Consider the following 23,044-nt stretch of genomic DNA (forward strand, 5'->3'; position numbering starts at 1 on the left):
ATGTGTGCAAGTCTTTACCTCGTGTACATGAAGTGGCAGTAACCAACTTTTGAAAACTTCATAGAGGTTTTGGTATGCATTTCTGTTGTTGATCATCCTGAGGAACCAATCAGGCTAAAAGTCCCTTGTGCCAGAGTCTGCACATCCCAGTGTTGCTCCATAGAGCTCACAGCCTGAGAGTTTGCCTTGCCAGCTGACTCTTCTGGTTTTGCTGCCTGTGATACTGCTTGGACTGCAAAAAAATGAATGTCCCCTGCCCCAAGGTGCTTCCATGGGTAGAAATATGAAAGGTGTGTCTGCATGGCACAGGGGTAACAGCAGAAGGTATTTTGTAGGGAGAGCTCTGAGTAGTAACTTGTGTCAGAACTACTGACCTCTACACATCCAAGTTGGAGGAAGCCAGATTGGAGTCTCTGAACCAGCATGCCCTTTGATGATTTACAAATATGCCAGCCGAATTCCTGACAATGCTGCAGAGAATATGGATGCTGTCAGAGCATTTATATTTCAAATTTCTCTCAGCTATTTCCATATGAATCAATTTTCTAACTCTGGACCACAGCAATGCATAATGTTGCGAATATGAATATACAACATTTGCTTGACACACAGCTAGGAAATATAAACAACTTTCATATGCTTACGCAAATATATAGCCTAGTACACCCGTTAGTTCAAGACATCAGATGACCTTTATGTTATGCTGTAAAGGTCAAGGAAGGATACAAGGGAAAGAAAACAAAAAAAAAATCCTCAACCAAACACCAGAAAGATTTCATATAACTTACTAACTAGGACTGTACAGGTCAGAATGGATTAGCCTTCCAACAAACATGTACCCCCCCAAAGCTGTGACTCAAGATCTTTTTCCTTCTTCTTAATAATTCATTTTTCTTCCACATGATTTCATTTCCATTCCACCTGCCACTATTTCACCCAGCACATAATCACTTGTGCGACCCAGCCTCTCTGAACCTGCATTTGTTTCTGTGGAAGGAGTTTATGAAGGGTTGACGAGAAACTCATTAAAGCACTTGATTTTACCTTTATTCCTTAATGTTATTAAAAGATACGTGTTGTACCTATTGGATTTATTACAAAAAACCCCCGATTTTTCTAGCCCAAAATCTCGTGGTCACATACATGGAAGTAATCCAAAACGAAGTAGGTTTTTTCTCGTATATGTAAGTAATAACATTGATGTCACTGTTATTGATCAATGATATACAGAAAATTCAGTTATCACTAGCTGGAGGGAAGAATCAATATGAAATTATTATTATAGTTATTATTATTATTATTTCTTCAAGACAACTGAACAACAATTTAGACTGTTAATAAAGTTGCAGTATTTCAATCAGAGCAGAATAGCATTCCAGATCAAATTAAATTAAATAATTTGTATTGCTGCTAGACACTTAACTCTGTAGAACTTTTACTGAATGACAAAATCATTCTATACCACAGTAAGAGCTTGCAAGAATCAGACGCAAAAACCAAAACATCATATTAATCTATTATGTTGCACTAGAAAATAAATGCCAAGTGAAAGTCTGTTTAGCACAGTACACAGAGAAATAAAATCTCATTATTTTGCATTTATAGTCTTGTAGTGACAGTGCTGTTTCCTTAGTTAGAATAAAGTTTCAGATTGAGATAAAATCCTCAACTGTTATGAAGCCATCATAGCACTTTCTTCTCTACTTTTGCAAAACTTTCTATGTGTCTCATGTTACAGAATGAATTTTGCAGCCATCAGTAGATTGCTCATCTGCTGAATAAAAATGTAACTTCCAATGAGTTTCCTATATCAAAAAATAAATTACCTCTGAGTCGTTAGTGTTGACTGGCTGATTGGTTGAGAAGAATATGCTATTAGTCTGCAAGAGAAATATTAAAATAAATGAGTTCAACCACAAAACTACTTTATATTCTAGAAGAACAGCATTTCAATGCTTTGTTGGTAATATTTAACCATCAGGAGCTCTAGTCACGGACATTGCTAGAAAAAAAAAGATAACTTTTGCCTCAGAGACTTCAAACCTGAGTTCAGGCAAAGGCATTATAAACTAAGACTATAAAGAAAGGAAATATTGTGGCCTTTATAGTTCATCTTGTGCTGCAACCTTATGAAAAAGGATTGGTGAAATTATCTGGGGTGCTACAAAGGTGGTTAGATATTCTAGGAATGAACATCTGTAGATGTTTCCATTCTAGACACTTGAGACACTTGGTTCTTATTATGGTAGACTTGCCATTCTGTTTTAATGAATGTGTCTCTGAAGCTTGATTTATCATCAAAGCTTCACATCCATCAAAGTTATCCTTGGATCTGTTTCGGAGCAAATTATTGTCTCAAAGAAAAATAGAAAAGATGAGTTAAAGGGGGATGGATTGGCACTGGTCACCCAACTGCTCCCTATGCATATTCAGTCAGAGACACATTGTGTAAGCAGAAGATTGTGCAAGTGTCTGGGCACAAACATCTTCACCCTCATGAAAATAAAGGTGCACAATCAGGAACCTTAGTTTTGCAAAATTACTACTTTCCTTTGATTAGTCAGAACTGCACTGCTGGCATATTTAACATGATTCTTCATTCAGATAAATTACCATTAATTTGAAAGCATAAGAGATTTAAATTCCATGAAGGAGGCTATAGGTCAAAATTAAATATGTATTGGCCTATTTCTGTTGATTTCTTCATACTCAAATTGCTTAAGCACCTACAAGTAATCACAGGGAAAGGAGAAATAAACTAAGTGAAGTACAAAGAACCACAGTGGTATAAAGCAGTTGAGTCCATTTCAATTACTTTTTTACGGTCATTAGTTAAAGTGAAGACATCTATATTCTTGTAAGAGACTAAATGATACTGACATATTATTAAACATACATTATGCCAGAATGACAAAGCAGTTGACACAAATGTGATGCCAACTTTGCTTTTTCTTTTGTATTATTAATGTAATTACTAAATGTGAGTTCATGCAATTATTTCTTTCTAATGTTAATCAGATTTTACTGATATTGCAATCTAGGGTGTATCACTCATACTTTCCAGCTAATGCTTCAAGAAACTTTGACTAAATATTGCAAAGGTTCTTCTGGAGTTAGAATATTCCAAACCAAACAATTTGAAGTATTTCCGAAAGTACCAGATAACATTTCCTCCATCTATTATGCCACCTGGACACTAATGCATTAGGTTTGTGACTACAAGAAATATCATTAAAAATGTGAATGTGAGAACAGAGTCAAGCTCTAATGAGCTTTAGATATTGGTACTTTCCAGCTGTGAAGTAAGGTGTGGCAGGCAGGCAGAAATGCAACGTACGGACCAGAGGGCAACAAGTCAGTACAGGAATCCAGGTAGATTAATTGTGCAGCTTGATTTGTTACTCTATTCTGTGTGTATTCATGCAAACCCATCTTTTGGAGCTCTAAATAAATAGCTGATTAGGTGAAACTAAAACTATAGGTGGAACAAGGCCTTTGCCCAAGGTGCTTTGAAATTGAGGCTCAACAAAGGAACAAAAAAGATACTTCCCAAAATACTGTAACCACAAAAAAAGCAGTACCAAGTACATGTCTCAAGAAATAGGAGTGGGTAGGTGAAAATAATATTTCACCTGCCAGAGTTGCAGATATTCAAGTTAAATAATTCCCAACTCCCTCAATGGGAAAATAAAATAAAAGGAAAAGGAAAAACTGAGAAGTATCTAACTTCAGGTTCTTCCAATAACTTCTTCATTTTTTGAAAAGTCACACATTTATGCAAAATATATATCTAGTTTTCATCTTTCATTAAGGGAATTTTCTGTGAAAGCTAGTGGAGCTGGAAAATAGAAGCAATATCCATAAATTTCCTTCTGCTTCTTTCGAAAACAAAGTAGTATTTTTTATTATTATTGCATATAATTTTCACTTTTGGCTATCTAATTTAATTTATAAAAATAGTTATAGAAGTTCTTTATTTCTCCATATGGTAATAAAATGGAAAATCTATTGTTTTGCTACATAGCCTCTCTTAAAATCTCTTACTGTTGTGTTTAATCAATGCATATCGAGGCTAATCTGTGTGAGTGGATCTTCTCTCTTGTGCTCCTATCTTTTTTCTTTCTGTCTGTCACAGCTCACTGAAAACCTCATGTCGAGAAAGGTAAAAATCTGTGGGAGAACACAGCCTTGTCCACTCAACATCCCAAGATTTTCACACAATCACTATTCAGAGAGAGAGCAAGGAACGTGCCCTTCTTACTATTAGTGAGTACGCCTTTGTCAGTCCAAGGTCAAGACGTGCTTGCTTCAAAGGGCAATCTGGAAGAGCAAACAGCAAAAGTCTATGAAGTCTGTCTCAGTAAAGAACTTGTGGACAGTTTAAAAGACTAAGAAGGGACCAGAGGAGTTGACATATCTGTGATGATGCACAGTCTCATGCATGTTTACCATTCCTGCTGTTGATTTTTATGCTCTTTACACACGTTAAGTGAGCCCATCTGCTCAGACACCTCCAGCTACCAGCACTTCACAGACTTCTAAGATCCATTCTTCCTTCTGCAAAATAAAACCCTGAAAGCAAACCATCTGAAAAAAACCCCACTGGCACTGCAGAAAGGGAAAAGACTAGACATGGTGTTTGGTATGTTAAAAGACAATTACTATGGAAATGGGTGTTCTATCATCCCAGTAATTCCATTTGTTTTTTGTTTATGGAACAGTGAGACAATAGGCTTGAAAATAGAGAATACCTATGATTCATATTTACAAACAGTGGGAAAGAAAGAGATATTAAAGAAGCTGGCTTTTCAAACTCGGATAACATTAAAATGATATCTAATAATAATAATTTAATAATAATTTAATGATAAAATTTAAAATGGCAAAACTAAACTGAGTGGAAATGAAAAGTACCCAATGCACTGTAACTCATCAGTGTTATATATTGCCATCACAGGGGATAAAGAGTTCTGGTTTAATCCTTCTCCGAATGAATTTGGTAATTTAACAAAAAAACCCCAAAACATATGCAAGGAAAGGTTTGTCTTTATGTTATCCTAAAATATTTTTCATTTTTGTCATTAAGAAATTTGTCATACATGCCTTAGACTCAAAAAGGCACTATGATGTGTAAATTTATGTGTGTAACAGAAGTCTATACACACACGTGTTCAGAATTACGCACGTGTTCAAATGTTTTGCAAACCAGTTCCTTAAATATTAATCCAGTGTTTTCTAGAGCCCAGTGCTAATCTCAAATTATTCATACTTATAATATTCAATGCATAAAGTACATTCACCCTTCACAATCAATTTCTATCAGCAACTTTTCTAGAAGGCAGTCCTTTAGAGAATATTTAAGTAGATCTCACATGAACATTAAAAAATAGAAAAGCAATATTTAATATTTAAATCATAATTACAGAGATTAGATGCCATTTATGCAAGGGCTCATGTTATTTATTTCAACAACAGATATTCAATGTAATTCACCTAATCAGGTCTATAAGGTTATTTAACTACCTTAAATTAGGAATTAAATTAATGCCATATTCTATAATACAAAGACTTAATTAAATTATTAAGAGCTAACTCTTCCAAACTGATTAATAGCCCTGAAGAAGAAAGAGTTTGACAAGTGAAAAATATGCTTTTTGGACAGCAAAATAGGGGGAATATATGTATTTTAGTTGATTAAGCTCAGTACAGGGATCTAAATACTCGTGACTGCTCTGGGAATGACACCACTATTGACAATTGTCAAAAACCTACGAAATTACTAGTGTGCTCATTAAAACAAAATGCTTAATAAGCAATCTTGAAAATGCCAACAATGCTTCCCAAATGACATTTTCCTTCTTTCCATTCACTTTCATCCCCCTTGGGTTTTAATACAGGTAGTCACATCACAGTAGATATTAAATTCCCCCACTTTGTGCAGACATAGTTTTCCATAGTTCAAATTGCCTTCATAATTTTTCCTCTGTGGAATACAAGAAATCAAAAAAACAGTGAATAAGCCTACTGGTCATCATCATAGTCAGTAAGGAAATATCTCTTAAGATTATTTAATAACAAAAATGTCAAGTGAATTAAAGCCATTGTTTGGTGCTGTTAAGGTACTCTGGATATTATTATTATAAATAAATGTACGTAAGATTTTTGACCAACATCTGTCTGAAAAAACTATTCTCTTTTCATACCAGATAAAGCAGCTCCTTATACATAATATTCACCCAGTGTGGGAATATTAATAAGCTAGTGGATGTAAATTTAGATAAATAAAAACTGCTTTAACAACCTTAATCATAAGCAAGAAGACTATTTTGGTGGTTAGTAGATTATCTGTAATATGGATAAGCTGTTGCAATCAGCCCTGGTTCATGCCTAAAGGGGGAAGAAAAAAAAGGAAAAAGAGATTAAAAAAAAAAAAAACTTGCATAAGAAATCATCTGGAAACATTTATTTACCCAATGGATGGCTGATGTCAAAATACTCAGATCTTCATGTTCTGAGAATTACCTAGTTCATGTGATGATTTCGCTCTGAGATTCCCCAACAAGTAAACTCATAATGACATACACAAATTATAACAATATAATCAATCCTTCCTATCATACCCTTCTATCTTTTTATCAAAAGATTTTACAAAATAGCCCCACCTGGGCACAACTTTTCTTTCTAAAAGAGGGTGGCAAGCGGACAGGAATCCTCTTTAAAAATGCAGCCTAATTCACATTTTTTGAAGAAATAGTAATCTTTCCCTTCCAGTTTTGATCAGCATACACTTCATTTGTTAGCATTAAGAGGCCAAATTATTGCCTTTAATGCTGGACCCAGTTATTCCTCAAGTGCATTTTACTGAACTCCTCAGTTAACAACTTGTCATTTGAAAAAATCTGAAACAGCTTAGGGACCACCAACACAATAATTCTGGAGACTGAGCTCCCTCCTCTCATCTCCTCCCACCCTGGCCCAAAACCTTTCCCCAAGAAGTTGGCTTCTCCTGATGGTTGCAATCAACATATTTGTTCCTGGAGGTCAAAATGAGAAAACTACAAAAAAACACTCAAAAAACTAAAAAGAAACCCCAACATCCTTTTACTTCCCCCTTACCAAAAGCCAGGGAAACAGGCCACATCATAGGAGAGAAAATATTTTTTTTTAACACAAAGTAACAAATGCAATGTATTTTAAACACAAAACAACTGAGAAAGAGCACGCACTAACTGAAGAAAGAGATAACATACTGCAGCAAACTAAACACCTACAAACAACCTGATGACAAGATATGCAATTACATGCCTCTGTTTTAAGCAGAAAAATGTCCCACTAACTATGCCCTCACTGCCCTCCTGTCTCCTCCTTGTGCCTTCATTTTCTCTGCCCTATACAAATTACCCTCTCACATTCCCTTGGAATATTTGCCCCTATGCTCTCTAAAATCTATGCTGCTGTTATTTCAAGCTAATACTTTAAGAAGAAAATTTAAGCCAGGCAACAAAACTACTGATATCCAATTGACAGAAACATCATCTGTCTGTGAACCAGTAAAGAAAACATCTTTACAGAAAAGTCTTACTAAGCCTTACTTCCAAACAATAACACAAAAGCAATCCTACGAGCTCTAATGAAGACTGGTATCTTATAGATTTGTGACCTGTAGTTGATTGACCTTGATGTGTATTGAAGATGTGAGCTCCCAGTAAACCTCTCCTGAGCCTAGGACATTTATCACATTTTTACTGGATAACCAAGTAATACAGCATTTCTCTCATTTGGGCATGTAATCCATCTGCTTATTTCAATGTGATTTTGCTTTTGACACTTTAATGCATTGTCAAATATGGTCAAAACAAGTTCCTATGACCAAAATGCATCTAAAATGTATTAGAGACAGAAATTCTGTGTGACTGCAAAACTTCTGCTTCTCTGGCAAAACAGAAAAATTGCAAAAACCTATTGTTTCTACAACTAAAATGGTGTCTCCTCAGCAGGCAAGGTCATCTTGAGTTCTTCTTGATTCTCACAACACATTTACTCCATTAAATATTCTACATTTTATTAATCCTCCAAAATTCATATAATCTATCTCTTCAACTTGATCTTCTCCCCCTGTTTTTTTAAGTTTAACTATACCATAGTTTAAATCAATATAAAATATCACATAACCATTAAGGTCATAAAAGTCCTCCAAGGTCATCGAGTCCAACCTTTGACAGATCACCACCATGTCAACTAAACCACAGCACTAAGTGCCATTTCCAGTCATTTCTCACATAATTCCAGCAATGGTGACTTCATGACCTCCCTGGGCAGCCTGCTCCAACAATTTACAACCCTCTTTGTGAAGAAATTCTTCCTGATGTCCAGCCTCAACCTCCCCTGGTGCAGCTTGAGGTCATTTCCTCTTGTTCTTTCACTTGTTACCTGGGAGAAGATTAACCCTACCTCACTTCACCCTCCTTTCAGGGAGCTGTAGAGAATTATAAGGTCTCCCCTCAGAAAAGATATTCCAATATATGCCAATAAATATATGCCAATTCTTCTGTAATTCTATAGTTCTTAACATTTTTATGAGTTATGGAAATATTGTCTAAACTTTTGTTTCAAAATATAATTTTTTTAGGTATGATCTTAATGTGCATAGCAAAAAAAGGGAAACAATTTTTCTCTTTAGCATTTTTTTTAATGTCTATGTAAAACCTTAGGCATTATATTCAAGAAGGTATTTAAAACCTTTAGAAGTCTTAGGTCAGCTACAACAATGTTGAGCACGATCTACAAAGCAAGAGATAAAAAACAAATAGCTACTATTCTTGTGTACAATCTCCATAATTTTAGTCCCAGCTTGATAAAGCCTGATTGGCAACTTTTTTCTCATTTTCACAAAACACACAGGTTGCTCAGAAAAATGAGATAAAATAAAAATGTTAACCACATAGCAAAATTTTGAAACAGAAAATCAGAAAATCTCTATTTGTCTGAAAATAGTCATACCACATTTCAAACTAACTACCGGAACAGGAAAACAATGTGCAGTGGAAAAACATACAGAATTTTCATGAATGGGGAAAACTTTTGAAGTTTTGTGAGAGAGAACTATAGGGAATGCTTTCTCAGTAAACAGGAGTAGCAAGTAAACACTACTGAAGCTATTTGAAGCTACCTACACCAGTCTTTAACATAAATCCTGAAAAACAAAAAAAATTCCCAGAGAATCTATTATCCTTCATTTCAGAAGAGCAAAGAAAATGATAAAGGAGACAAATACACATTTTTTCATGAAAGCTGGAAAAACTAACTTTATGATGCATTTTCAGCTATTGAGACATATTTGTCCCCTCACAGTTGCACAGAATATTCTGTTTTGTGTCTTAAAATCTTTTGTTTTCAGAGCAAAATCACTGTATCTAAGGAAACACAGGACTGTAAATCCAGTTCTCCATGGGTACCTAAATATGCAGTTCAGGAAAAAGTTACATATCCAGTGACAGTAACGAAAAGTACAGAATATCCCCTTGCTCCCTTTACAGAGATAGTGTAACATATGGTTATCATGGGGCTTTTCTCATCAGCTCAGACTGAGAAAGAAAGATCCAGTTAGACTCAATTTGCATGTATAATATCGGAGCAGAGTGTCTACAGATCTGTAAGCCAAAAGAAAAAGTATTCACAACTTTAGGAAATTAAAACTTGGAGCTGCAGACAGCTTTAGCTGATCTCAAGTCCCATATAGCTACTAACTAATTCTCAGTAAGGCACACAGGGAATTAAATATTCAACTCTCATCATTATCAAAGATTGCAGCTACTCAGAGTCTTTATATGCTGAAAACCTACCCTGTAGTGTTCCTAATCCATTTTTGTACCGCAGGTGAAATGCTGATTACTTAATTTATCTCTTAGTCATTTGAAAAACTCCCACTGCATTTATTTAACATACCCTGTTTTTCTTCATCTGTAGATGAAGGCCACTGAAAAAATTCTCAGGGATACAACATGACCGTGGCACAACAAATGAGCATCGCAGTATGAATGCATTACAGGGCATCAGGGTGCAACATAAAAATGTTCTCAGCGGTCCATTTACACACTGTGAACTAAATTCAGTCACTGTATTTGTATATGAAACTTCTACCTACCCCTGCAGGGCTAATACATGTATGTTCAACAGTACACTCCAACCTTTGATCGTCTCAGCATCTAGTTTGTAATTTCACCGATACAAAAACACACCATTCAAATATTTTAGAAGCATTACATGAACGAGAGGGGCAGAGAAATAATTCAGTACATCAAGTTTTGATAAGAGGCTTTCCTGAACAAGGGCCAGATCCTGCACATTCTCTCATCCTCACTGAGAAAGCAATGTCAATTTGTAACTGGAGAAAAATAAAATCTAAGTCATTCATTTCTGGCTCATGCTCTTTAGAGCTGCTTTCCTATTTCCTTACGAATGTCATGCCAACTCTTTAGAGCTGCTTTCCTATTTTCTTTCTAATGTCTGGAGATAAACAGCATTTGTCAAGAATACATACTGATCAGAGTTTCCAAAAATAATGAATGAGTTGACCTACAGAGAAAAAGGAAAAGTGATGTTGTCATCTGGATGTTGTCTCTTTCAATGCTGACTTACACTAAAGTAAAGAGAAAGAAATTCCTTATGCATGGAATGCAGTTCTTATTTCATTCTGCTTTATGAATACAGAAGTGCAGTGCCCAAGAAAAAAATATGCAAATTTAAATTCAGGAATTTTCCATAGTACTCATCAGTATATTACCATAGTCTCTGGTCTTCCTTTCATTTCCTTGATTATAAACAGCTAAATTAAATGACTTGTAGCTCTGGACATTCTTCTCAAAGGCAAATGTCTTTCTACAGAAAAACCTAAAACGTTTTTGGTTTTTTTTTTAGGCATTTGCAACCCAATTCCCAACAAAAAATCTTACAGCTTACTTGAAACAAATGGTTTTACTAATAGAAGCTGTGGTACAATTCAGATACAGCTGAATTCCTTCTTTCCTCCCTTCCTAAAGAATTTTATCAGCTTTTTCCACCTCCTCCATCTCCACACACCTGTTTGTCTTATAATTAAGTGGGAAAGATCTGCTTACCTATTAAACAGCTATTTTGTAGCACGGCATGCAGCATAAGAGAGGTTGCTTAGCAGACTTCTGTCCTTCTTGTTCTCTGATGGCTAAAAAATAACTTCACTGGCTTTGCTAAGCAGCATAGGAATCATGTAAAAAAAAATGTGATCAAATGAATACTTTTCAAGGACCGTTTGCCACCAAATTTATTTTATAATTCATCTATTCTCTTATACCAGGACTTACACCATCCTGTAAGGTACAACTGTACTTCCAATGCATTGCTTAAATGTTAATAGAGTGAAATTGCTCCCATCCATATTTTAACAGGCTTAAGTACATCAGCTCACTCACTCCTGTAACGAAACTCAAGAGAAGTCTACCAGAGAAATTCAACGAAGAAATGAGCTCTGAACAAATTATATAGGGTTGGCTCAACTTTTAGGGTTGGAGGCAAGGTTTGGTTTTTTGGGGTGGTTTTATTTGGATGTGGATTTAAATAAATTTTCATATTAAGATGTGTTTCTTACTTTAGTTCTTAATAGTTTAATTCCTAACAGTACCTTGTGAAAGCTTATATTTTTGAAAACTGCTTGTGCTATGGGCTACAAGAAATTTTTTCTCCCCCTCTAAAGCCACTGTTATATATATAATGTCTATTCTTTAGCTTCCAGTTGTTTCAATTAGACTAGATTATTTCAGTCAAATAATGGTGTAATGCACGTGACATTTTGACATAAATAGTTCATGCTGGGCTTTCAGAGAGAAAAGAATTGAGAGACTTGGGGATGTAGAGCACCCCATATCCATATGTATATATTTATATAAATATGCAACTATATAAATAAGCAACTAAAGACAGGAATCTACGATTTTTCTAAGCAACAGCATAACACTAGAGGTGAGTGTGGGCCAGGGAATTCCTTTTTGGATAAATATTACAGTTTTCTCAACCATCTTATTTCATCAGTTTGGTTAGATTCCTTGTGGTCCCTATTTTCTTGTATGCTAAGCAAAAGATTCTCCTGACTCAGTGGGAATGAAACACAAACAATTAGCTATCCACATGGATGAAGGCCATTTGAGAAGTGTTTTTCAGCCACTGCCATTGCATGCAAGAAAAGACAACATAAAATGGATGTGTGCTACTTCTACAAGAAGAGTCACTTGACATTGCACATTCTCTTGGATGTAACACAGAACCTGACATCCTCTGCTGACAGTGTGTCAAATGTGGAGAAGTAGTTTTAGACAAAATTTCAACTTAATAGATCAGGTGATTATAGTCTGTGAAACAAGTGATGAGCCAAGAGCCTCAGAAAGTCACATTTGGAAGAAAGAAAATGATACAGACCTTCCATTCAAGTGAGATCGTAAGTAACCAGAAAAAATGGCAGTAAATGGTCACCTGGACAATGCAATCCAGAACATGAAAAAGGGAGCAGTAAAGACTTTATAAAATCTATTGGCTGTGCAAACAAGACAACAGTTGTCACAACCTTCCTCTATGAGAGTTCAGTGTGTTTTACACTCTGTATAGCACAAGGAAAAAATTAACATTTTTAATGTGAATTGTGCTGACATAAAGCTCAGATAATCTATGTTCTTTGGGGCATACATAACTATTGCTGAAGCGGATGAAGAATGTAACAAAGAGATTAAAACAGTGTAATAAGCATGATAACAACAAAAAATATCAATGCTTCATACAGCCAAAGCAAGAAAATATAAATGATGTGATTTTTAGACACAGTACTCAGCTGAATTACTTGCTCAGCTCCTTATCAGTAGCAAACATCAATTCCTCTCTAAGGTCCAAAGAATTCCTATAAAATATATATCATGAGGGACAAATGGTAAAGGATATATTTTAAAAAAAATGTGTTAGGGTATTAGTTTTTATTGGCTGAGAATATATTTTGAAACACTGAAAAAGTCCCTTCTAAGAAGAGCTTGGGTAGTACATACAAGTATGGACAGAAATCATCAAAAGTATACCAAAGAAAGGATAGGCTTGAAGAAAAAAGCCACCTTCAAGTAGTCTCATCCCATAAAATCAGAGAAGAAAAAACCATTGCTTTCAAGCATAATGTATTACTTTGGAATATTTTTCCATAAGGAACTGTGGAATTCAATTTGCAGATGTTTTCTCCTTGCTCAGTTACTTTGTTCCACAGCAGGAAGGAATAACATTCCATACAGAAGTCTGTATCGTGAACTTTGCTGCAAATGAAGGACTGACCAGGTGCATACATGTAAAGAAACATACCCCCTACTTACAATTTTTAAATCCAAGTATTTCTGTCTACAACAGAGACAAGTCTGAGCAATGAGCTCCTTAGAGTTTTTGAGTCATTGAGAGATGTTTTGATGATGAGTACTTTGGAAATAGAGAGCAAAATTTGCATTTACAGTGTAGTTTCCCCAAGACAAACACACTCCTCCACAGACAACTTGAAGCACTTTAACTGTTGACCTCAGTTCAGCTACTCTAAAGTCACAGAGCTGAAAGGGGTAAAACAAGTAGCTTTTCTTGAGATTTTGACACAATTTCACCTAGGATGTTTGGGTCAGACTTCAAAAGGCACTTAGCTATCTAATTCCCATTGCTTTCAAAGTGAGGAAAATAGATAAACAACTTTCATAGTCTGGCCTTTTGCGTATACCAAATAACCAGGGCTTTCTTGTTTTGTAATTTTTAAACAAGTTTTACTTTTAAACAAGTTTCACAGTCTATTTCCAAAACTTTTGCTTTTATCTTCAGGGAAAAATCTTTTAGATTTTGCACTTTTTGCTCTAAGGTGTTTAAGGCAACAAAGAATGTATTTTTTCCCTCTTCAGCTGCAGAGAGCAAAGAAAAAAATTAGAGATGTCAAAGGTTGTTATATATATGTTGATTAATGACAAATGAGAAATTATGAAGAATATGTATCACAGATTTAAAAAACTATATTACAGTTACAGATAAAATAAATAAACAGTAGGATACAAAAAGAGCAGGTGTCATACTGAAACATTTTCAATTTTGTATGTAGTACACTAATGGGCTGCATATATAGTACTTAATTTTTCCTTCCAAAAGCAATGACACATTTCTCATGGCTGTTTTTGAATTAGAGCTGAATATCCTACAGGCAGATGCACAGCAAGATTTCCAGGTGAAGCCCGGAACATCACAGACTTCACTCTAAAAGACTTAGAACAATGATTTTTTTCTCTTTATATATATTAACTTCTCACTACTCAATTTTTATTGATAAAAACATTTCCTCCTACATCAGCTAATGAACCAGTACAGTATACTAAATATGCACCAATGACTCTGAAGATACTGTCCTTGTCTTCCTCTGCGAGACTGACAATACTGAATGTCTCAAACAGAGGTAAAAAGCCTAATTTCCCAGCATCAGTGTTTCCCAGCTCCCAGGTTATTGCCATCATATTTGGATATATTTTTCTAGTTTTTATCTAAACAATGTACTGTTATTTTAACAGATAATATTCATATACAATGCAAAAGGGAAAGTATCTGCATGTATTAGAAAATATTCTGTAAATATTGGAATAGCACATTTAGATGAAAATTCAAAGCCTAATTTGAACAGTTTCACTTATCTCTAATGACGTCTGTTACCTTCTGTTAACTATTAAAACTTAATTTTTTTTTTTGCTCGTTCTAATGCACAATATTTAGAAGATAAAATTTTATGCTTATGGATCACAGAAGTGCTGTACTCTTTTAGGCATTACCCACCACCAAAACCCAAACCATTATAAACTACAAGTCTATTTTTTCTCAAAAAAAGATTTCAAATATTTCTGAAAATGAAAAGTATGGCAAAATCAGGACAACCTTCCTCAATACTCATTTTCCACATAACCTAATCTTTTCATAAATTTTCGCTGAAACCAAATAGCTTCTAAGGAAAATGAACAAGAAATCACTTAACAAAACTGAAAGTAGAGAGGTTTACAGAAGCACACCAAATCATTTCTTGACATGAACTAGAATAAGAAAGCAGTAGTAGGCACAGTCTACATAGGATCTACAAGCACTATTTGCTGGACTTGATCCTGTTCTCCAGATATATTTTAATAATCTTTTATAGCTTTATTTTCTGGTATGGTTAAAGGGGCCACAGCAGAGGTTTACATGACCAGCTATGGGATCTTGAGCAGATTGTTGGCTTTCTTCTGATCTTAGCTCTACACAGTGAGATAGAGCTCTGATCCTGCCTTAGCAAATTATTAATCAGCAAAGAAATTTCAGATCAAAATTATGAGCATACTCCATTTGTCTATCTTCTTGTCTTATAAGTAATCTGCAGAGCTTAATAAACAGCCAAATGTCTTTAGAAGTAGTTGAGAGTGTAAATGGGTTTGTCCCTATCTAGAGAAGTATGATATTTTCTGTGTGGTGTGCACAGAAACATCAATTAAAACTCCAGAGAACACATATAACATATCTGATTCCTTCAGCTTTTACACTTATCATACAACAGATGAACCATATCCATAGTTCAACTTACTGTATACAAAGGAATATACACTCAGCAGAAATATTTAGACGTTCAGGCTGTAACATAACACATTTTCCCCCAACACACCTTTAGGTATTCATCAGTGTCCATTCCCCTCACAAACATTTACCTTAGCCTCATATCTGCCAACACAGCTTCAACACACAGTTAACTCCATGAGTGGTATCCCAGACAAGATCCAGGAGTAAAAGCCAGGGAGACCCCCTGCTTGCTTTGCCACTTTACTTTTGACACACAGAAAACTCACCTCAGAATGACTCACCTATGTGAAGCCCAGTTTCCTATATTATTTTTTATTAAATTAAAAATTAAATTAAATTATTAATATTATTATTATTAATTACCTTTATTTTCCCAAGACAAATAATTTCCACTGTATGGAAATTTAGTCATACTATAATCAAATCAATGAAGGATTAAAGAAATATATCTTTGCCAGTATGAATAAGTTGGAGTTTTGTTATTTATTATCTTTGAAATATGCATTTATTATAATGCATATTTCAAAGATCTGAAAGTTCTATTGTAGTCACTAGCCCATGATGTCTCACACTGCAGCTGTAATTTCCAACTGGATAACCTAAGCTAATGATGACTTTGAAGGACTAAAACCAAATGGCTACAAGAATTCTTTAACTAATAAAATTAACAGTCATAAAATTAATTTAATTAGAACAAAGAAAAAAAATTACTTAAATGATCTAAAGTAATACAAATTTATTACTATCAGCATCTCAGTTATTCTAAGGAAATAAATTAATAATAAAAGCCATGAGTGCTCCAAGTACCTTGCAAGTTTAAGCTGTTAGTGTGTTTCACTATTTGTATTTGTTTGTTTTTATTTTGCAGTAATGATCTTGAGTAAAATCTAAAACTTCAAGCTGTGCAAACTAACAGTATAATTTAATGGGTATTAATTTAGACAGTAAAGCTTCTTCAGTTTAATTTTTGAAGTTTCATCTTGCTTTGTAACTGCTATAGGCTTAAGCAGAAGAAACACCTTTTTTCTGTAGGACTGACATAATAAAATAAAAATAGATTATGTTATATTAGTTTTTGTTAAGCTCTGCGTTAATGCATACATAAATTAAACACAAAGGTAAACAGAAAAGTGATGCACTGAAGAATGGCTTATATGGAGAGGCCAAAGCGATGAGCAGGAACAGTTTGGTAGATTTCTTTTCAGAAGCTAATATTGTTTATAATAAACCTGAGGTCCTTATAGAATGATATCTTTCAATAAAAAAAAAACTCATTATACCTTTTAATGTTGAAAAGTAGTTCATAACTTCAGATGAGGTGGCTGAGCCCTGTGGTATTGTTCTCTCTGTTGGTTGAGTAAACCACTGTGGAATTAATTGCTCCTTACAAACTTCATTCAAAAGTCTTTGTATTACCTGTGACAAGTTCCTCGTTTCTTCCTACACACAGCAGCTTCTGCTTCGCTGTGCTGGGAGAGCAAGCAGCACAGTACAACTTTCACAAAGCTCCCATTTGAAAAACACCTCGAGGAGGATGACTCACACTGCTGCTGTTTCTCCCCAGGATTTCCTCCAGTGAGACCAACATACCCAAATTCAAGAGGGGTTTTGGAAGGAGAACTCATTCTCCACTGCATGGCAAGCCAGCACACTAAAAGCTGCTAGACAGATGTTGATCCAAAGGGTAAGCAAACAAACACAGCAGCCAAGTGGCTGAATGGCAAATACTTATTGCCTAGGAAACAAACACCTTCTAAAATACATTTTCTTCAGAACTGGGGAGGAGGAAGGGGGAAAGACACATACAAAAAAAAAAAAAAAAACCAAACCCTGAAAATTATATATATTTTCATAAGAGACATGAGAAAAAAAACAGAATGCTTAAAACACTGAACATGGCAGGATTTTGTCCCTAAAATCAGAATGGAAAGAGTGCCACATCATTTCTGAACTCATTTGTTACTCTCCTGCTTTCATCCGTTTCTTCTCGGTAGCTGTTACAGTGCTGGTTTTTGGATTCGGAATGAAAATGTGTTCACATCACACCAATGTTTTGGGATTTATGCTAAGTTGTATTTATCCTAAGTCAAGGGCTTTTCCTTTCCTTGTCTCATGCTCTGCCAGTGAGGAGGTATGCAAAAAAAACCTCCAAAAACCAAGACCAAACCCAAAAAACTGTGAGGGACCATAGCTGGGACAGGTGACCCAAACTGCCCAACAGAGTATTCTACACTGGAGAGCACCATGTCCTTTATATAAACTGGGGCTGTTACCTGGAAGAGAGGCCAATCTGGGTTGGGGAAGTGAGATTTGGCACCAGTAAAAAGGTGGTAAGCAGTTGCATTGTGAATCACTTTGGGGTTTTTTTCCCCTTATTCTTCTTCTTATTATTATTATTTACCATTATTATTGTTATTTACCATTATTATTATAATTGTTATTTACCATTATTACTGTATTTTACTTTGTTTTCAATTATTAAACTGTTCTTATCTCAACATACACGTATTACTTCAATTCTCCTCCTGCTCCACTGAGGCGGGGGAGTTGAGTGAGCATCTGTGTGGTGTTTCATCTCCAGCTGGGTTTAAAACCATGACAGGCACTTACCACCATTTCACAAGAAATGATGATAGGCAGTCCTAGCCCCACTATACATTACTGCTACTGGCACATCACAGTGAGACTACATCAATTCAGACATCTGATTTATCCTCCTTATCATGCTCTTGATAACCTTAAAAAGTTTTATTAAGCTGTTAAGAGAAAAAAATATTAGAGAAATAGGAATTTACAACAAACATTTCCTGCATGTTTACACTTCATTCACACTTCTAACAGCTGCACTGTAAAAGTACCTGCTTTTTGTCTAAGTCACAGTGGAGATCATGTGAACATTTTACATACTGTGTATAAGTGTATCTCCCCATCTGATTTTTTCCATTCTGCCTCCCTCATGACAGAATGCCTTTGCATCAACAGCAAAATCCTTCCTTTGCTCTTTCTTATAGAAGTTCTCACTTAAGCTGGTCTGAAATTTGGGTAAAGACTGGCACTAACTCTGGCTCTGGCACTGTCACTTGGCTGTGAGCTCAAGCCTCGGACTCAGAATCCTTCTGCTTTCAGAAAATCTGCTGCTCTTTACTACAAAGAAACCATTTTCTCTAACTAATCTTAACAGAAATCACAGATGCATTAAAAACACCCAGCAGCATTAATCTAAGGAATGCATGGAGCTCTTTCACGAGTACAAGGTAGTGTCAACACTTCGGAGCTGTGAAAATATGGAATTGTCAGAACACATCTACCTGTCTGTAACATCTGGCAAGTTGTTATACTTATCCCCACTACAGGAAGTGTTGCAAGTAAAGGTCAGAAGGCCAGGGGACTGGACACTGTAAAAGAGGCCATGAAATTAAGACTTAGAATATCAACAGAGTCAGAACAAGGAGTTTGGGTGATCAAATCAAGGTCAAAAGATGCCTTTGCCAGCTCCCTCACTCATGGCTTGCACAAGCCCTCTGTGGAGGTATGGCATGGGATTCTCACCCTCCCTCAGGCAAATCTGTCAGTGTTCTGCAAGGCTGAATGGGCACACTGTGTAGTACATTCAGTAGTCAATCAAATATTTCTCATGAAGATATAAGGAGGAAATCTTCTGATTTCAGAAAATTAGCATTTCCAACGGAAAACTTAATAATGCCTTAATAAAATTGATTCAACTGAAGAGAATGAATGGAAAAATCAGTGAAATGCAAGAAGCATTGAAACTGACTAGTTTCCGTTCTGTCAACACAGCAAAGGTGACTGAATTACAATATACATCAGCCAGATAGAGAAAATTACTCCTTGGTCAATATAGATTTTAGATATATTCACATAGATACATACACACAGCACACCGTATATTTCCTTCTCTCTTATTCTGTGTACATATATTTTTCAGAGATAAACCTGAAGTTATTTCATACAGAAAGAGTTTCCAGATGCTGTAAACCACTATGGAGAATTCACCTTACATAAAAGATGGTTTCATGGTTCATGCAAATTTTCATGTCATGCCTTTCAACTCTGAGGCATGCATTTTCACATTTTTTCCTCTTGGAGATTTTAGTACTCACATATCAGCCATGAATGCAGAAATCATAGAAACAGGCTCTCATGAATAGGTCTTGTGAGCAGAAAAACTTCCTTGTGATTTGGGAGAGTCAAACTTGTGGTCTTTCCTCCCAAAGTACTTTCTGCATATTTATCCATTAGTTATAAACTGCAAAATGTTTTAGACCCTCTGAAAGAGGAAACAGAATTAGATAGTGCATTAATCTAATCACTAAATCTTCTCTACACAATCAGTCCAGTTCAAAAAGGATAAGAGTGGACATTCTCATAAAAAAGTCTTCTTGACAATCAGACAAGTTAAATATATGATACAAGGATAACATACATGGTATGCCACATAAGGAGGGATCTCATCAATGTGTACAAATATCTGAATGCAGTGTGCCAAGGAGACAGACCCTTTTGACTGCTACCCAATGACAGGATGAGGCAATGGGCATGAAGTGAACTAGAAGTTCACTTCTAGTGTCCTTCTGAACATCAGAAAACATTTTTTTTTGCTATGATCATGAACAAGAACTGGCACAGGTTGCCCAGAAAAGGTGTAGAGTCTCTATCCACACAGATACTCAAAGGCCATAAGGAAGTGGTCCTGGGCAATTATCTCAGGGTGACCTTGCTTGAGAAGGGGGGTGGGATCAGATGACTTCTGGAGGTCCCTTGTAACCTCAGCCATTCTTTGATTGTGTATCAATCACAAAATCATTCATGCATGCATTTCATAGTATCAGAGGAACTGGCTTATAGATGGAAGCAAATGAAAGAAAGGTGACATTGAAGGAAGACTTTCCTCTGAAACACCACTGAATGCACAAACATACACATCGTTAATCAGCAATAAAATCCAACTGCTTGGACAATGTGACTTGGACAATTAGGTAGAGCATTTGCTGACAGTGTGCATCAATCAAACATTTTTAAATAGTTAATCAAACACTATATACAGCTGGCTATTAATTCTCAAAAGGTTTCTTAAATCATGTCTTATTACCCTGTTTATAGTCCTTCAAAAGTCAATGAGTGGTGAGTACTTAATTCACACAGCAGCATCATACAGAGACACCCTAATGCCTGATTACTGGGTTAGTTAAACCTGTAAGGTAGGCTCATGTGCCATTTACAGACCCTTCACAATGCCTGGTGTTTATTAGCACCTAACAACGCTAGCCATCCTTGGTCTCATGCATTAAGGTTTGAGACAATATTTAATGTCCATTTTTGCTATGAAGATGCTAAGGAGATGGATTGAAAGAAAATTAAAAAACACACAAAATAATTTCCAAATACTTAAGGAGAAAATCTCAAGGAAATTTTATAAAGTAGGTATATTTTTACGTTTTGGCAAATACAGGAGACAGGGCGGGTCATCAGGCAACACACTTTAAACATTCGTGTTCCAAGTATACACATTTTTTATATATACACATAGAAAAAAATTTTATATATGTATTATGTAGTATAGTATACTCAAGCAAATGTTTATCTCTACAGTCAGTATAAGAGTCAGCCTGGTTATGTTTTAAATGTAAAGCTATAAAAAAATTGGTTTTAAATACTATTTTTTATATACTACTGTAATTTTTTTTTGTGCTGCCCTCCTGATAGTGGACTTGAGTTTGCCCACACTGAAGCAGCACAGCTGGCTTATGCTAAGAACAAGTAATCAACTTAGAAGACCTGTCCATAGAATATTTTTCTGAAATAACTATATATATATAAAAAATATAATCTCTAAAATTGTGATATATAAAATTTTAAATTATCTATAGTTACAGGTTATATTATGTTTTATTTACATCTGTAAATTTTGTAAATATATATCAACAGTAATCCACTGGTACATTAAGCAAGAGAAATTCTCCCTGTTTACCATCATATATTCAGTACCAGATGTACTCTGAACTCATAGCAGGGCTGACAAACCTCCTCTCAACATTAAAAAACCCAAGGCTGTATAAACTAGAGTTTAACTGATTAAAAGACCCAAATCTTCAGGGTCATTTGTATGACTTTGGGGTGCACAGCTAGAATTTACAATTTGTTCAAAGACATACAAAAAGAGTTCATTGTCAAACAGGAATTTAATCATTTGTATTTGGTTTTGGGTATACAAATGATGTATTCCTCGTTTTAGCCAGAAATGTGGGGGCAAATATTTTTTTCCCAATAGAAAACAAAGATTTGTTGAAACCTTATTATTTATTAAAGTCATTAAAATCATTAAAAATGTATTAAAAATTTATTTTAAACTGGAAAAAATACATTTTTAGCTGAAACCTAGAATTTATTGTAAAAAAGACACTTAAATTACATTTGTAGCAACAGAAAGAACAACTTTTTGATTTAATGTGGAAAACCTAAATTCTACTCCAAAATAATTAACAGTCTCTTTATGATATATTGAATCTCTGTATGATATAGTAACATCACTTGGGTGTTCTATACTTCAGATGAGATCTCCAAATCTGTGGTATTTAGGTTTTTGGTTTTGTTTGGTTTTTTGGGGTGTGTTTTAAACCTCCAGTGGTGTCGCCTGCAGGAGCTGCTCCAAGCCTTCACTTTCCAGATGGAAAGCTTTTTCTAAACAAGTTTGAATTTTTAAAAAAATTAAATTACTCTTTTTTATTTCTGTTAGCAAAAGCCCTCAACAAATAAAAAAAAACCCAACCAACCAAAATCAAAACCACAAAGAACCAAAAGAGCTGATGATCACTACTTTCTAACAATTTTTATTGCAAGGCTGATATCCCCACATCACCCTCAAATTTTACTGTTTATTTAGTGAAAACATTTTTCATTATTTTCCCTATCCAAAATCATCATTATTACAGGTATCTGTCGGCCCTTCACCTTCCCTAGCTGAAGCCTGAACAGCCCCAAATAGAGTACCATAACTTTTATACATTAATTTGGTGAAAACATTTCAGAATGACTTCTGGCTTTCCTGGAACAGCAACATATTGCTGACTTGGACTGTGGTGCGCTGTTATTTTTTCAGCAGCAGTGTTGCGTACCTAATTATTTCCCATTTTATCACTTGCATTTATCTTCACTGATCTTCTTCATCATAAATTTTTTTTTTACCAAGGTCATTTTGATTTTTTGACCTGGATTCCAAGCACTTGCCAGCCCTTGCCCTAGAACTGCCCCTTAAGTTTTATCTTTTCTATCACAGAAGGGACTAAAAAATACCACACTAGGATTCAGCCCATAATGAATACCCTTCCAGCTTCACAATGAACAACAAATAAACTTTCATTTAAGCATGTTGGGCATTTAATTCTTGGTGATTTACTTCTGAAATATATAG

The 23,044-nt window shown here is 35.2% G+C and overlaps 2 long non-coding RNA genes across 2 annotated transcripts in view; one reads left to right on the forward strand and one right to left on the reverse strand.

The window, feature by feature from the left end:
- LOC125326340 overlaps positions 1-17,303 on the forward strand; it is a 92,071-nt gene extending 74,768 nt beyond the window's left edge. The window contains exon 3 of the long non-coding RNA XR_007203768.1: positions 17,180-17,303. This is a non-coding gene — a long non-coding RNA (uncharacterized LOC125326340). The remainder of the gene's footprint in view (positions 1-17,179) is intronic.
- LOC125326341 lies at positions 1,822-4,551 on the reverse strand. Its single transcript, XR_007203769.1, has 3 exons — positions 4,450-4,551; positions 4,262-4,320; positions 1,822-1,880 (listed from the first exon to the last, which is right to left on the reverse strand). It is a non-coding gene; the product is annotated as an uncharacterized LOC125326341 (long non-coding RNA).
- Positions 17,304-23,044: the final 5,741 nt, after the last annotated feature.

This window comes from Corvus hawaiiensis, chromosome 5 (assembly GCF_020740725.1).
Source record: "Corvus hawaiiensis isolate bCorHaw1 chromosome 5, bCorHaw1.pri.cur, whole genome shotgun sequence".
Taxonomy (NCBI): domain Eukaryota; kingdom Metazoa; phylum Chordata; class Aves; order Passeriformes; family Corvidae; genus Corvus; species Corvus hawaiiensis.